The sequence below is a fragment of the Convolutriloba macropyga genome, chromosome 14, assembly GCF_964194025.1.
Source record: "Convolutriloba macropyga chromosome 14, txConMacr16.3, whole genome shotgun sequence".
Taxonomy (NCBI): domain Eukaryota; kingdom Metazoa; phylum Xenacoelomorpha; order Acoela; family Convolutidae; genus Convolutriloba; species Convolutriloba macropyga.
Window position 1 is genome coordinate 9,807,250 of NC_134481.1, and position 14,584 is coordinate 9,821,833.

Here is a 14,584-nt window from a genome sequence, read left to right on the forward strand (position 1 = left end):
CTACGGACACTTCTCTGTTGAAAATTTGTATTATATCGTTTTCGTTACACTCTCAATCTCCTGGGTAAGATGAGAAAAAAAATGTTTTTGTGATTTTTTGTCTAATTAGTTAAATTGAAATTTATAAGGTTAAGCTAAAATATAGCATAAAAAATGAAATTTTTCAGTGATTTAGGCTTGATGTTGAAACTTTTTTCTGAATAAGAATTGTCAAGCTACTTTTAGAAAAACTGTACAAAGCACAAAAATATGCACCAAAAGGAAAAAAAATCAAAAGGAAATGCAATTGCCTACATTTCAACTGTTTTTAATACGCGTTCCACAAAGCTCCCGTAATTCATTTTTCAGAATGGTTCTTTTATCAGTAATTCTAATACATGTAAATATAAGTTGCTCTTCAATGGGGTTCAAAGCGTTTACTAGGAAAATGTTCGCGAATGCATTAATCAGTACGCAGAATTCAGTTAACTGTGAAACTTTGAAGCTTCATTTTTGCTTTCAATTCTTTTATTCCAATGCTATGGTTCTGAAAATATGAATTGATTTCGCCACCAAACTTCGCCTTTTTTCAAAAAATTGCTACCTGAAATTGTATTGGTGCGCTGTCTTTTTTTAAAGATTTTTTCGGCTTTTTCAGGTCAGTGAGAAGTCAAATTAAAGTGGTGATTTTGCCCACACTGAAATAATAAAGGGTTCAAAAAATCGAGTAGATTTGAGGCGTGACTTTTTTCAAAAACGTTTTTGAGGTCAATTTTTTTTCAAGTGCGCTAATTTGACTTCTGTTTTCAGAGTTTACTCTCCTTCAGTGCTTTTAAGACGGTACATATGTGTTCTAAGTGTGCCTTTTTGCCTTTGCTTGAATTCATTAAGTGTCAGCTAAAAATTTTATGACTTTGCCACTTTTTGTTTTTTTAAAATATTTTAGATTTTGCCTTTTTTAAAACAAAGATTATCTGTTATCTTATCACTTACTATCATCAATGACAGGTATAATTGCAATTTTTGCAATTTTATTGCGATTTTTGGTTTTTTGTCTTATCTTTTAATATTATTAGTGAGGACTCGTCGACATTTAATGACAGGTTGCTAATGAGAAACAGAGGATTATAGCTGGCAGTTTGAGCTCATCGTGGTTGCTTTTTGATGTTGATCCTGTCTTTTCAAAAAACTATATTTTCGTATGGCCTTATTTTATTGTAAATAGGATTGATTAGGCCGTGATTTGAAATAATTCTTGTCAGTAAACAACTTAAAAAAATACAAAACTGTGAAAAGTTTTTGAAAAGGCTGCGCCCTAATTTATTTCGAATAATTATTGATGGTAAGGATCGATAATGAGTTCAAACCTAGCCCTGATTTATCTCAGCGTCCAAAAAACAATTAATTATTCCACATATTTGCAAAATAGTTCAATTAGCAAATTAAATATTTCAGTAAACCACAAATAAATCATGCATTTTGTACAATTATTAGGTTTATTTTCGAAAAACCGGCAAAAATACAATTCGAGAAAATTCCTATAGGAAACGATTGTACAGCTGTCTTTTTGGAGTTTTCATAGATTGTGTCAGCAGATGTCAGGTCTCTACTTACTGCAAATTTAAACGAAGCAGGAAACGAAAGCTTGTTGGGAGACTTTTCTATTCAAAAAAGTCTCAATTTCGAAAAATTTAGCAGAAATATTAACCAAAAAAAATCGGATAAAACAAACTGGCGGGCCTTGTCTGTTCGTAACCTCAAAAACAATAACTTTGTTTTTAAAATTATTTACAAGTGTTAACAAAATTGACAAAAATTTGGTCAAAAATTAAGGAAAATGTGAATAAAAACAACGGAATTCACTCGACTCTTCTCAAAATTTTAAACCACGATAACTCCCTATAAAAAAGAAAAAAAAATCTTTTTAATTCTATCTTCTAAGTTGATTGAGCTCTCTTTTCTAATGATACCACTCTCAACTCTCTACGATGAATATATCGATCGGCCATAATTGTCTGAACAGAAAACCCATTTGTGTATATAGTTCCTCACCCCACAAGTGGGTCGGAACAATGATAAATTGTTTCTTAGAGTCCATTATTTACTTCGATTTAAAATCAATGCATGATTTAAAAATTAGGAAAGGGCACCAGTGAGCGGACTTTTGGATCAACTTGATCCGTTTTCACGCGTCCCACCGTAGAAAAGAAAAAAGAAGATGGTTTCTTTGTACAAACAATAAACAAGAAATATAAGGAAAAATTATATTTGAAAATACCAATTTGATCAGATCTCTGATACCTCGATGACGTATGGTTTGCATTTTCGCTCTATCGACTTGAAGTTCAAACCTGTTACCAATAAAGCTCTAAAAATCCACTTGAAGGAGTCTAGAAAATGTCAAATTACCAAAAACTTCGATATATATGTTTATAAACACATAGAGTGGTTTTAGATAGCAAATAAGTTTTATAATCTTTTTGCGGAGTCCACTACGGACAATTCTGTTGAAAATTTGTATTATATCGGTTTCGTTACACTCTCAATCTCCTGGGTAAGATGAGAAAAAAAAATGTTTTTGTGATTTTTTTGTCTAATTAATTAAATTGAAATTTATAAGGTTAAGCTAAAATATAGCATAAAAAATCAAAATTTTTCAGTGATTTAGGCTTGATGTTGAAACTTTTTTCTGAATAAGAATATTCAAGCTACTTGTAGAAAAACTCTACAAAGCACAAAAATATGCACCAAAAGGAAAAAAAATCAAAAGGAAATTTAATTGCCTACAGCTCAACTGTTTTTAATACGCGTTCCACGAAGCTCCCGTAATTCCTTTTTCAGAATGGTTCTTTTATCAGTAAATCTATTACATGTAATTGTAAGTTGCTCTTCAATGGGGTTCAAAGCATTTACTAGGAAAATTTTTGCGAATGCATTAATGAGTACGCAGAATTCATTTAACTGTGAAACTTTGAAGTTGTGCTTCATTTTTGCTTTTAATTCCAATGCTATGGTTCTGAACAAATTCTCCTTTCAAAGAAAAAAGAGTTCATCAGAATGGAAAAAAGCACCAAAATAAAAAAAAATACACTGCCTTGCTGAATATTATGTAAAGAACAATGATTGTGCCCAATCACAAGTCAAAAGACTGTCTGCAGTTCTCATTCGTCTATTTTTCTGTTTTGGTGACCATAAATTTTGCCAACTCAGAAAAACTTGTGATCGGCTTTGAACATTAGAATTGGAATAAGCTAAAATTTCTATTCAATTGAAAAAAGGATATTCCAACCGTTCTTTACCCCGCAGTGACGGTATTAATAACCGATATGCAAATTTAGTCAATTTCTTAAATAATTTTTTATTTATCTGCTATCATATTACAATACAGGAAAAGCTATATGTAAATTCTACCTATCTATGAAAATTTGCAGTTTTCGAACATCATGTTTAAAGAATAATCGTTAATAAGGTCTATAGAGCTGTATTTCACACGTTTTTGTGTACACTGACAAAAATGTGTACCAAGAATTGGAAATTTGTAGTACATTCATCCCAATTTAACAAATGATTTGATTTCGCCACCAAACTTTGCCTTCTTATTTTTAAAAAATCGCCACCTGCAATTTGGTGTTATTTGTAGTTTGGTACCGTTTTTTCAGTTCGGTTTAGGTTTCTGCGGTGATATGTGTCTTGCTTCCACGATACGTTTTTATACAATTCAAGGAATTTTAATTGTATTGGTGCGCTGTCTTTAAGATCTGTTCACGCTTTTTTCAGCTTTTCACGTCAGTGAGAAGTCAAATTAGAGTGATGATTTTGCTCACACTGAAATAATAAAGGGAGCGAAAAATTGAGTAAATTTGAGGCGTGGCTTTTTTCAAAATACCGTTAAAGTGGAGTGAGAAATTGATGTTTGAACAATTTGGCGGTCTTTGAGATGAACTTTTTTTTCAGTTGCGAAAATTTGACTTCTGTTTTCAGAGTTTACTCTCCTTCAGTGCTTTTAAGACGGTACATATGTGTTCTAAGGGTGCCTATTTGCCTTTGCTTGAAATCATTAAAGGGCAGCTAAATTTATTTTATGACTTTGCCACTATTTGTTGTCTCAATTTATTAGTGAATTTTAGTTTTTTCCCTTCTTTTGTAAAAATATCTGTTGTCTTATCACTTAGTGTCATCAATGGCAGGTCTGATTGGTTGCTACTGAGGCATAAAAGAACCTAATTAATGGCTCGAGTTAATAACTAGTGGTTTTCATGACTTTGACAATTCTCTTTTTCAAAATTTTTTGTGCCAATTTTTCAGTTCTGCAGGTATTTTTTGTCTTTTTGATGTCTCATCATTCAACCTCATTAGGGACAGGTCTCTGATGCTGCTAATAAGGGTTAAGTTTATCAATTTAATCGTTTCGGTTTGAAACTAGTGCTTTGTATGACTTAAACACTACTTGTTTTCAATATTATTTATCATTTTTTTCTCATGAATTTTTTTCATTTTTTTCTCATGAACTAGAATTTTTTCATTTTTGCTAGTTTTTCTTTTCAACTTTGTGGTTTTTTACTCTTAGTCTCATTATTGACAGGTCTCATTGGTTGCTAAAAAAGCTTCAATTAAAACAAGTCAATTCAGTTCATAGCTATTGCTTTTTGTGATTTGTACGCTTGTTCGTCTTTTAAAAAAACATTAGTGATGCTAATATTTGTTTTACCTATTGCTGTCTTAACGCTTAATCTTATTGATAAAAGGTCTCAACGGTGGTTATTGATGACTCAGTTAGTTGATGTAATTTTATCCTTCAGTAGCTGTTGCGCTCTGTGAGTTTTATACTAAATGATTTCACAAAGTTTTAGCTATTTTTATTGCGATTTTTGGTCTTATCATTTTTTGTCTTATCATTTAATATTTTTAGTGAGGATTCATCGACATTTAATGACACGTTGCTAATGAGAAACAGAGGAATATAGTTGGCAGTTGGAGTTCATAGCAGTTGCTTTTTGATGTTGATCCTGTGTTTTCAAAAAATGAAAGTCGAATTTTTAGACTTGCTTGTTTTTGTTGTTCCTGTGCTGTTTTATTGCTGAGTGTCATTACTAGCAGCTCTCATTTGCCTTTCAAAACTGAGTAAAAAATTTTCAGGTCATAAATAATGTCAATTCTTTGAATTGTATTTCAGGACTTGTCCTGTTATTTTTTTGTTCGTCAGTTACTGTGATTCTTGATTTCTTTTTCAGCTGAGCACATCGTCGCACACCTTGTGGTTACTATTGCAGTAAAAATGTGTACAAGATGTTCGACCGAAATCTTTTTAGAATTAGGAGTAGGGCCTTCGACAAACTCCGATTAATTATTTGATCAAATTTTCTTAGATAATAGGCAGCTAACAGTTCATCAAATAAATATATATATTTTAAAATTTTTATAGCATAACTTTGTTTCAGTCTTTGGAATTGAAATGGCCGAATTGGCTTTACTTTTTGTGTTTCTTTTTAACAAAACTGTCAGCCCCGGCGACTTATCATAAATAAAGTTTTTGATGAATTAATAAAGTTAAAAGAATTAGTATAATTATAAAAACTAATGAAGTCCATTAGCATTATATTTATGCTAAACAATTTGCCTAATTACTCTCATAGTCCTGGAGTAACTTGATAATCAATCAATTGCGTTTTTGAAGTCCTTTTACTCGCCCAATTGTTTCAAATTCTTTCTTCTCCATCGCTTCTGTTGAGTCGAGCGCAATTTTTCCTACTCAGATCTCATTGGAGTACAAAAATGTGACTAAAATTGAAACAAATGCCACCTCTCATTGCACGAAATTGAAAACTCAGCTGCAGAAAGAAACCCACAGCAAGAAACTGGCAATTAATTTAAACTTTGGAAAATATTTTTTAAATTTTCGACAAGTTATTTTGAGCGCTCCTCGTCAAGTAGCGCGCTCTTGTTATGTAGCAAGTAAGCAAGTATGTGCGTTAATTATCTATGTTCGAACTCTCGCTCTATTTAATTTTGTGGAAGCACATGTTAGAGAATTTGTACTGAGGCATTAGACTAGATAAATTAAATTTTTTTAGTTGATTCACGTTACAAGATGACGTCTCGTCTCCACTAGTTTTGATTTGGCGGTTTTGGAGATTTCATAGTCACATTGCAACAAATTCAGATCTCAGATTTTTTTATTTCAAAAAATTCGGTTTCTATTGGTGCTCTATCTGTTTATTGTAAGATGTGTTTGTGTGGATTATCTTCTTAGAAGAAAGTACGGCAAAAGTAATGTTCAGTTAATTTTGCCAATGATGACAGAAAATTGAACTCGAAAACTTTCCACAGCTTTAGTTGTTTAATTTAATTCTTTTAGCTTTTATAATCAATTTTTGTCGATTTTGTCTATGTTTTCAAATTATGAAGTTGAAAAATTCCGTTGTGCAATGTATTTGTTTTTGCTTTTTTTGCGTTCTCGTTATTACACAAAAGCCTCAGTAGAACGCTTGATTTATGGACTGTATTTCTTCTTTGTACCGTTTTGATGTTTTTTTACTCTTTTAGAGTCAACACTTCAAAAAAGGCGAGAACTGATGCGAATTTATGAACACTGATACCTTTGCCGCTTTGAGTTAATCATACTGGTTTTGATCAAGCCAATAAAAAAACAAATTTTCAAACATTGACATATTTCTTATCTTTAACCAATTGTATTCTACAAACTGTGTGAGCGTTTTGTTTTATGCTGGTATGCTGCACGTAACTGGTATGCTGCTCTAAGTGTATTTAAGTGTTTTTTTTAGTGTATAGAGTTAGTTAAGAGTGTACTCGTATAGGAGGCGGTTCAAATTGGACGACGTTTCAAATTGCATGCATTCTAAATGTTAACCGTCGCTAAACATGGACATTTTGACTGTTTTATCAATAATGTCTTAAACATGCATAATGACTAAATTAAACAAGAAAGATGGAAGGAAACATTTTGCCGACAATTGCGTATCGATGTCCATGGCTATGCTTCTCATGAGCTGCGTGACGTGATTCGGAAACAATGATCTGTTTATCACGGCGAGCCTCCGTTCCTTCAACTTGGACTAAATTATCAGCTAATATAGAGATTTCGCCTGCATTAATCGTGTTTGTTGCCTTTTTGATACAAAATTTTGTTTTCTGGCATTTGGAAGGCCCCCTTTCGTTTATGTTATTGGACACACAAATCACGTATGGTCATTGGCCAGACTGAACAGACTTTGCCCAGACTTTTGGCCGGGCCAAAGAGACCTAAGGCCAGCTTTAGGCTGGACTATAAGCCAGACCCTTGGCTAGACAGAACAGAACGTAAGCCAGACCTTTGGCCAGACCCAATTAACTATGTAGAAGCATTCAGTAAAATTATATTTTATTTCACTTTCTAGAATTAGGGTGAAAAGTGAAATTTCTTAATTATTTTTTTTGTTAAAAATCTGTCATTTTCATGACCAGTGTAAATTTGACAAAAATAATTTGACGAAGTAGTCTATAGTCATCTACATATAAGCGTTGGTTACCAATGGTCGGCTGTTGTTTTCAAAAACAATCAATTCAGCACGAATTTATAGATTATGCAGCGGACCGGCTCTTCCTTTGGCTTGACCTCTATGCCTTGGATATGGGCATTGGCTAGACTGGCCAGACCAAACAAACCGATTGGTTAGCCAGATCAAACAAACCGAAATGTGGGTATTGGGAAGACTAAATAGGCCAAAAATTGCTAGTGGCCAGACGCAAGGTGCTACCAAAAATTTTCGAGCCCATTGAGTTGGGTCGCATCGCACCCCACTGTCTGCAACTCAAGTCGGTTTGACCGAAACCTACCTAGGCTCGTAGACCAGATCTTGGGTAGCAATTATAAAAACTACTTCCTTCCATTGAAACTTTGAAATTTAGCTAATACGTGGTTGTATAATTTAAATTCTAGCCTTCAAAGATGTTTCAATGTAAAATCGGAGCAAGTTTTCAACTAATGTGATTTTTGTTTGAAATACGAGGAGGATTTTCTCTTGAATTTAAATTGTGTTCAATTAAACGTTCCAGCGGGTGGCGATAAAGAAGCCGAAAAGCGATCAAGCCGAATTTCGAAAAAGAGGTCAAAAAGCCAAGAATACAATAGAAAGACGTATTATTATTTGTCCCTGGTGGACCATGAGCACTCTCTAGGCACGTTGAGGTCTTGCCGCGATTACCGAATTAGATCCCACAGCAAAAGAGAGACATGGCTTTGAACAATGGTCCGTTAACGGTCTCCCATTCACTATATCTCTAAAAAATAGCCGTATTTATGTCTCTTTGGTGCACTGGAATACATTATACGTTGCAAATGCTATACATTGCATTGAATATAAACCCTAGTGATGAGCGAATTCAAATCTTGCAAGAATCTTGCAAGATGATTCAAAGCTTGCAAGATTCTTGCAAGAATCTTGCAAGATATCAATCAAGGCCAAAAAATAAATCTGGGTACAAGTGTTTTAGGAAACATCTTTGAAGCAAGTTATTATTTATTGAACAAGTTAAGAAGCCTAATTCAATGGAAAAAAAATTAATCAGGATTCAAAATCTTGCAAGAATCTTGCAAGATTTTGAATTCCGGAAAAATTATTTATGTGTTTTTGATAGCTAAAACTAACTGAAAACCAAATATCATGACTGATATCAGAATTCTTGATCAGCAAAACTGAAAATAAATGACTTTTTTTAAACGCCTTTTGAATGTGAAATCTTGCAAGATTTTAAATATATCAATCACCAGGGAAGGTCAACAATGTGTTTTTCTAAAAGAATATAAAACTCCTACATAACGGTTGGTTTTATTTTACGTCAGCTATGCTTTACTTCGGTTTACTTTGTGTGCACCAATTCAAACTCTTAATTGAGATAATGTTAGCTTAGTGTGAATAAACATACAAGTCAAACATTATTTGCATATAATTTGATAGATAAATCAAAACATATCAGTAAAACTAGTCAAGTCAACCCTTGTTCACATCGTTTTTATACATGAAAAAACACAAATTGCGAAGAATGATTACATTAAAATTTTGAATTTTTCTAAGGAAGAGTTTGGAGTGGATAATTGAGAAAAACCACACGGAAAAATCACAATTTGCAAATTGCACTAACAAAAGTTTGGAAGCTGAATTCACGTTTTTATTACACGTAAATTATCTAAATTACGGCCTTAATAATGATTTTACTTTCCGCAATTTTTAGTAACTGCAATGAAACATTAAAAAAATCGAGTTTTGTGAATATTACTTCATAAAGATTGGTTATCTGATTCGCAATTTGGTCGATCTTAAAAAGTGGTATTCGCAGGGCTTGAAACCAAGTTTAGAAAAAGCAAATGGCTACCGCCTATCCCGAAAGTGATGAAAATGATGACCTACATTGCAGCATTTGCTATGAACTTTTTACTGAGCCTCGAATACTGAATTGTGGACACTCGTTCTGCACAAATTGCTTGAATGAAGTAATTCAAAGAAACCAGCGGCGGTGTCCTGACTGTCGCAGCTTGTTCTCTAAAAAAATAAAACGCGCTCAAGATGTCCGTCAGAATTACTCGCTGAAAAAAGTAAGTCTGGTTTGAATCTTTTATGTATGCAATCCGGGTTCGACGTATTAACTTATTCTGAGGACAAAAATATTTCGAGATATCGCTAGAATTTACTGTTTGAAGTAAGGACATAAGTTCTGCTTTTTGACGTTTTGTTTTCATGTGGTTAAGCATTGAGTTACGGTTTCTGTCTATGATTTGATTTTTTAAAGACAGTGAATCCAGAATTTGAATTATAGCGGTTAGAAAGATCTTTACCCAGGTTGAGGTGCCATCCGGAAGTGATCTCTTATCATACCATCCCCAGACCGAAGTGACCTCTGATCATACCATCCCCAGACCGAAGTGACCTCTGATCATACCATCCCCAGACCGAAGTGACCTCTGATCACACCATCCCCAGACCGAAGTGACCTCTGATCATACCATCCCCAGACCGAAGTGACCTCTGATCATACCATCCCCAGACAAAAGTGACCTCTGATCATACCATCCCCAGACCGAAGTGACCTCTGATCATACCATCCCCAGACCGAAGTGACCTCTGATCACACCATCCCCAGACCGAAGCGACCTCTGATCATACTATTTTGAGCTCGAACCAAATCCCAGACCCTGTAATTTTGGTCTGGGAAAACACCGTATGCGTTGGATTTGGTCTGATCAGAGGTCACTTCAGGATGGGACCTGAACCGGGGTAAGTTTCAAATTTCAATAGAAATGTTTCTAGTGTTATTGGAAGAAAAGTTAGTTTCCCGTTCATGTGAAGCATCATAATGTGTCTCCACGTCGCGCAATTATCGCGCCGGCGTCCCATCGAAGCGTCCATTAGAACCGTGTTAGAAGGGCGGTTGTTTTTTAGATCACCACAAAAGTTTTATTCCACCTGGGATTAAAAATTAGCGGTTGTATATCTTTCCCCATTCCTTAACGTCGTTTTAAATTGGGATTCAAAGTTTGCGATTTAAATCTAATGCTTGTAGCGTTTATGTTTTAGGCTGCTGACAGCATAAAAAGCAGTAAAGAACTGAAAGGAAGAGGGGAACATTCAATGGAATGAATCAAACATATCAAAATTTTCTGGTGTTTTAACTGGAATGAGTCCCCTCATTGGAGCAAAAAAAAGTCAATAACGCTGTAAATGATTTTAATTTTCAAATTTTAATTTTTTAAACTTTTAAATTACGTGAATCAATTTACTCAAAGTGAAGATTCAATTCTTCTAAAACCACTCCAGCCTTTTTTAAATCTTGATAATTAATACATTTTGCAGCATCTTTAACAGTTGGAGCCTAGTATTAGAGTTTAAGATGCAATTTTTATTTTATTTTTGTAATTTTGGCGTTCTCGCTGCTGTTTTAGAACAATTTTTGTATAGTTTTTCAAAATTTTGTATCACTCGGTGGGGGGGGGGGTACGTTTAGTATTTCCAGCGGTTTTCACTGAACTTTTCTTTTAATTGCTATTGTTTTTGATTATTTTTTATTAGAAAAAAAGAAAAAATTATTGAATTAATTCAAATTTCGGCCCATTTTTTTCTCCATGTTTGTTTGTTGTCGCCTATTTTGTCTGTTTTTAAAATATTGAACTTCAACGTTTATTTAGAACAATCCCTCTGAATGCGTTTGTTGGAACGAAACATTTAGATGCTATGCCGGCCTGTTCCTGCAAAAAACGATAAATTTCTTCACGTTTTTCTCTATTCAGTCTTTCTTCTGTCTGCGCCTTAGTTGAGGGTTGAACGTTCAGTAATTAAATAAATCCGATTTACGGTATTTTTCAGAAGATTTGATAAGACGTTGCAAATTATTTGAGACGTAGTCTAAAATATTAAAAAAATTAGTGGTCAAAATTTTTATTAAATTATTTTCCTGATTTATTTTGGTTCTTTTACCTGATACCGGTGTTAAAGGAATATACAGCATGTATCATTTGGTCTATCATTTAGCGTTCATGTCGAACAAAAGCTAGATGTATCACACAGTGTATTGCGGATAACTGTTTTGAGTCTCAACTACTTTCTTTGTTTTTTTTTCTAATGTGTTTCCTTCGTTTATTTCAAATTCATTGGTAAAATGACGTAAATAGTTTAATTAGTTAAGTTAACTGTTTGGATTCGGCATTGTTTTAGATTCACTTCAAGTCAATTCCGGAGCCTTTCGGTTATGTATTTGTGAGATTTCTTAAGATTATTTTGTTCGAAAATGTAAAGCTTGGCTCATAATTAGTCGCAGCAGGGGCCATTAGTTGATTTTAGCAGTCTGCTGGGCGCCTTTTGTACCGAAGGGACTAAAATTGACTCAATTCACGGTAAAAAAAAGGAAACTTTTGATCACAAAAGGGTGCCATTTTTTTTGCTTTTATCAATCTTGAACGAGTCTTCAGTTGACATTAGTTAAAATTGGTTATAGTCTCTTGTAAACTAGTCATCTCATGCTTTTCATTTCTTTTTTAGATTTATATGTATCTGTTATACAAACCTGAATATTACAATTTTTTAATAATTACTGCATTTTTTTCAAGTTATTAAAAAATTATGTCACATTTTGAGTTTTTGATCCTCAGGAGATGTTGACATTCTGTAGGGATTTTAGATAGATGGGTCACAACAACAGTTTTTGTGAAATGAAAACGGTTTTGAAAAACCGCCATTTTATATAGCCGTGTTAAGTTGCCGGAAACTACAGCCATGTTTCCTTAAAATTTGCTTTTTTCAATTTATTGTCATTTTGTTAGTTTTTTCCCCAGCTCACATAATAAAGAATTTTTCAATTTTTTAGGTGCGCTGTTAAGACATTTTCAAAAGCATAATTTGGGTTTGGAGGAAATTGGTTTCAAAAACTTCATCAAAAATTGTAATATTGGATTAATTATCCAATCTTTTGAAACTTTTTGTTGTTCTTGCCTCTCCTTGTATGTTTTCTGTGCGAACAGATGTCTGCAGGACTGCAAATTACTTATTCCGTGTTTTTCAGAACATATTGAGCTTGTTTTAAAGAAATCAATATGATTAATTTAGATGAAATTGCAGAACGTTTTGTGACTTTTTTAAAAGCCTTTTTCAAGCTTAGTGAGCAGAAGTACTCAGTAAAACAAATTTGTGGCGAGTTCATTCGTAAATATATCAAATTCAGTTTTTGTCCTGTAGGTTTTGAGATAAAAAAGCAAATCTTAGTATTGCCTATTACTTTTCATTAGTTTTTGTTTGATTCCCCATATAAATGCCTACCTTTGCATTAAAACATTTTTTAGGTGCTAAAATTCCTCCCTTGCTTTCTTACATTTTTGGTTAAAAATCATCATATTCATTTAGCTTATCGTGAAAGTGTATACATTTCGAAAGCAGTTATATTTTTTTCTAACTTTGAAATTTTGTTTGTCTGTTTGGTTCATAATGATCATTTGGCCTGTTGGCTGTCAGTGGAGTGTTTAGTCCGTTGGATAGTGTTTGAGCACTTGTCATGCAGTGTTTTATACTTGCTTTGCTTTTCAAACAAAAATCTGTTTCGGTTTACTTCCTTTTGCTTCTTCATCGAAATTTGTTATGAAATTATTTTGTGCTTCTAAACAGCAAATGCTCAAGAGCATTCTTTCCCGGGTTGCTCATCATACACAATTCTTGGTAGTCATACTAGGTCATATATGATTCCTAGTATTCATACAAGTTCATATATGATTTGTATGATTTCTTAGTAGTCTTACAAGGATCATATATGATTTCCTAGAAATCATACAGGGATCATACAAAAAAATTCAAAGCCTAAAAACTGTATATCTTTCATTTTCTTTTGATGTTCAAAAAATTTCCTGGAAATCATACAAGGTCATATATGACACATAAAACATTGACTGGTTTCTCAAATTCCCGTATAATGTAGTCAGAGCACATAATAAATAATTATACCGCATTTATTTTCCACATTTGATTCTTTGTGTGAGCAAAAAGAATGACTTTCCAACTTAAATACACTCAGAAAATGAATTTGAGGTTATCTTCAAGAAATTTTTTTTCCAAATATTTTTTATAAATGAGCATGTATAGGTATAAGCTGGTTTCAGAGAATATCAGAACATTATTTATCAATTTTGAGTTACTCATTAATTGCGTGCCCAACTTTGCAAATTTGCAAATGATATTGTACGTTTGGGTGTTTTGGCGGATCACAAAGTGATGCCGGGGAATAAGTAAGTCCTTGCCGGATGAATTTTTTATAAGACATTAATGGTTTTAAAATTTATGAAAAATAGATGTATGATTCTTGATTTTCATACTAGGATCATATATGATTTCTTTGTAGTCATACAAGGTTCATATATGATTTCCTGGTACTCATGTATGATTTCTTAGTAGTCATACAAGGATCGTACTAGGATATACGTTATGATTTGTATGATGCCGTATATGATCCTTGTATGACTACTCAGAAGTGGTGACCCGGGTTAATGACCAGATTCAGTGTCGAAAAACTAAATGAAAAAACGGAACAGACTCGATTTGAATGCTAGATTTAGAATTAATTTTTCTTATAAATAAGTCTTACTCAACACTCACTCCTGTTTTTTTTCTGAATGGTTTGCATTGTAAGCCCTGCATCTTAATATATAATATATACATGATACAGTTTTGTATTTTTGTTTTAATTTTTGTAGAATTGAATTTTATTCATTGTTCTACTTTTTTGATTTTTTTCGGATTTTAATTTTGAGCTGCACAGTTCGCACGCCGCCTTTCCAATATTTTTCTCTGTTTTCAAGACGTAGAGTGGGAAATTTTCTCGATGCATAGGAACTGAGCAAAGGCATTTTCATGAATGTTCTTTGTACATTTTTGTCAAGATTTGCCAGAATTTCACGAAAACTGGGGAGTGCGAAAAGCCGTAGAATTTTTGATTCATTCAAAAATTAGCACGACACATGTGCGACGCATCAAAAACCTAAAGCATTCTATTGCAAAGGAAACAGCTGTTTAGAACTCATTTGCGAAGATTGTTGGTCGACCAATCATATTGGAGCATCAGAACACGAAGTTGTCCC

The 14,584-nt window shown here is 33.3% G+C and overlaps 1 protein-coding gene across 2 annotated transcripts in view; it reads right to left on the bottom strand.

Moving 5' to 3' along the window:
* The window catches only part of LOC142353693 (plastin-3-like), a 577,871-nt gene that overhangs the window by 194,594 nt on the left and 368,693 nt on the right, over positions 1-14,584 (bottom strand). The gene's annotated exons all lie outside the window — the stretch shown is intronic.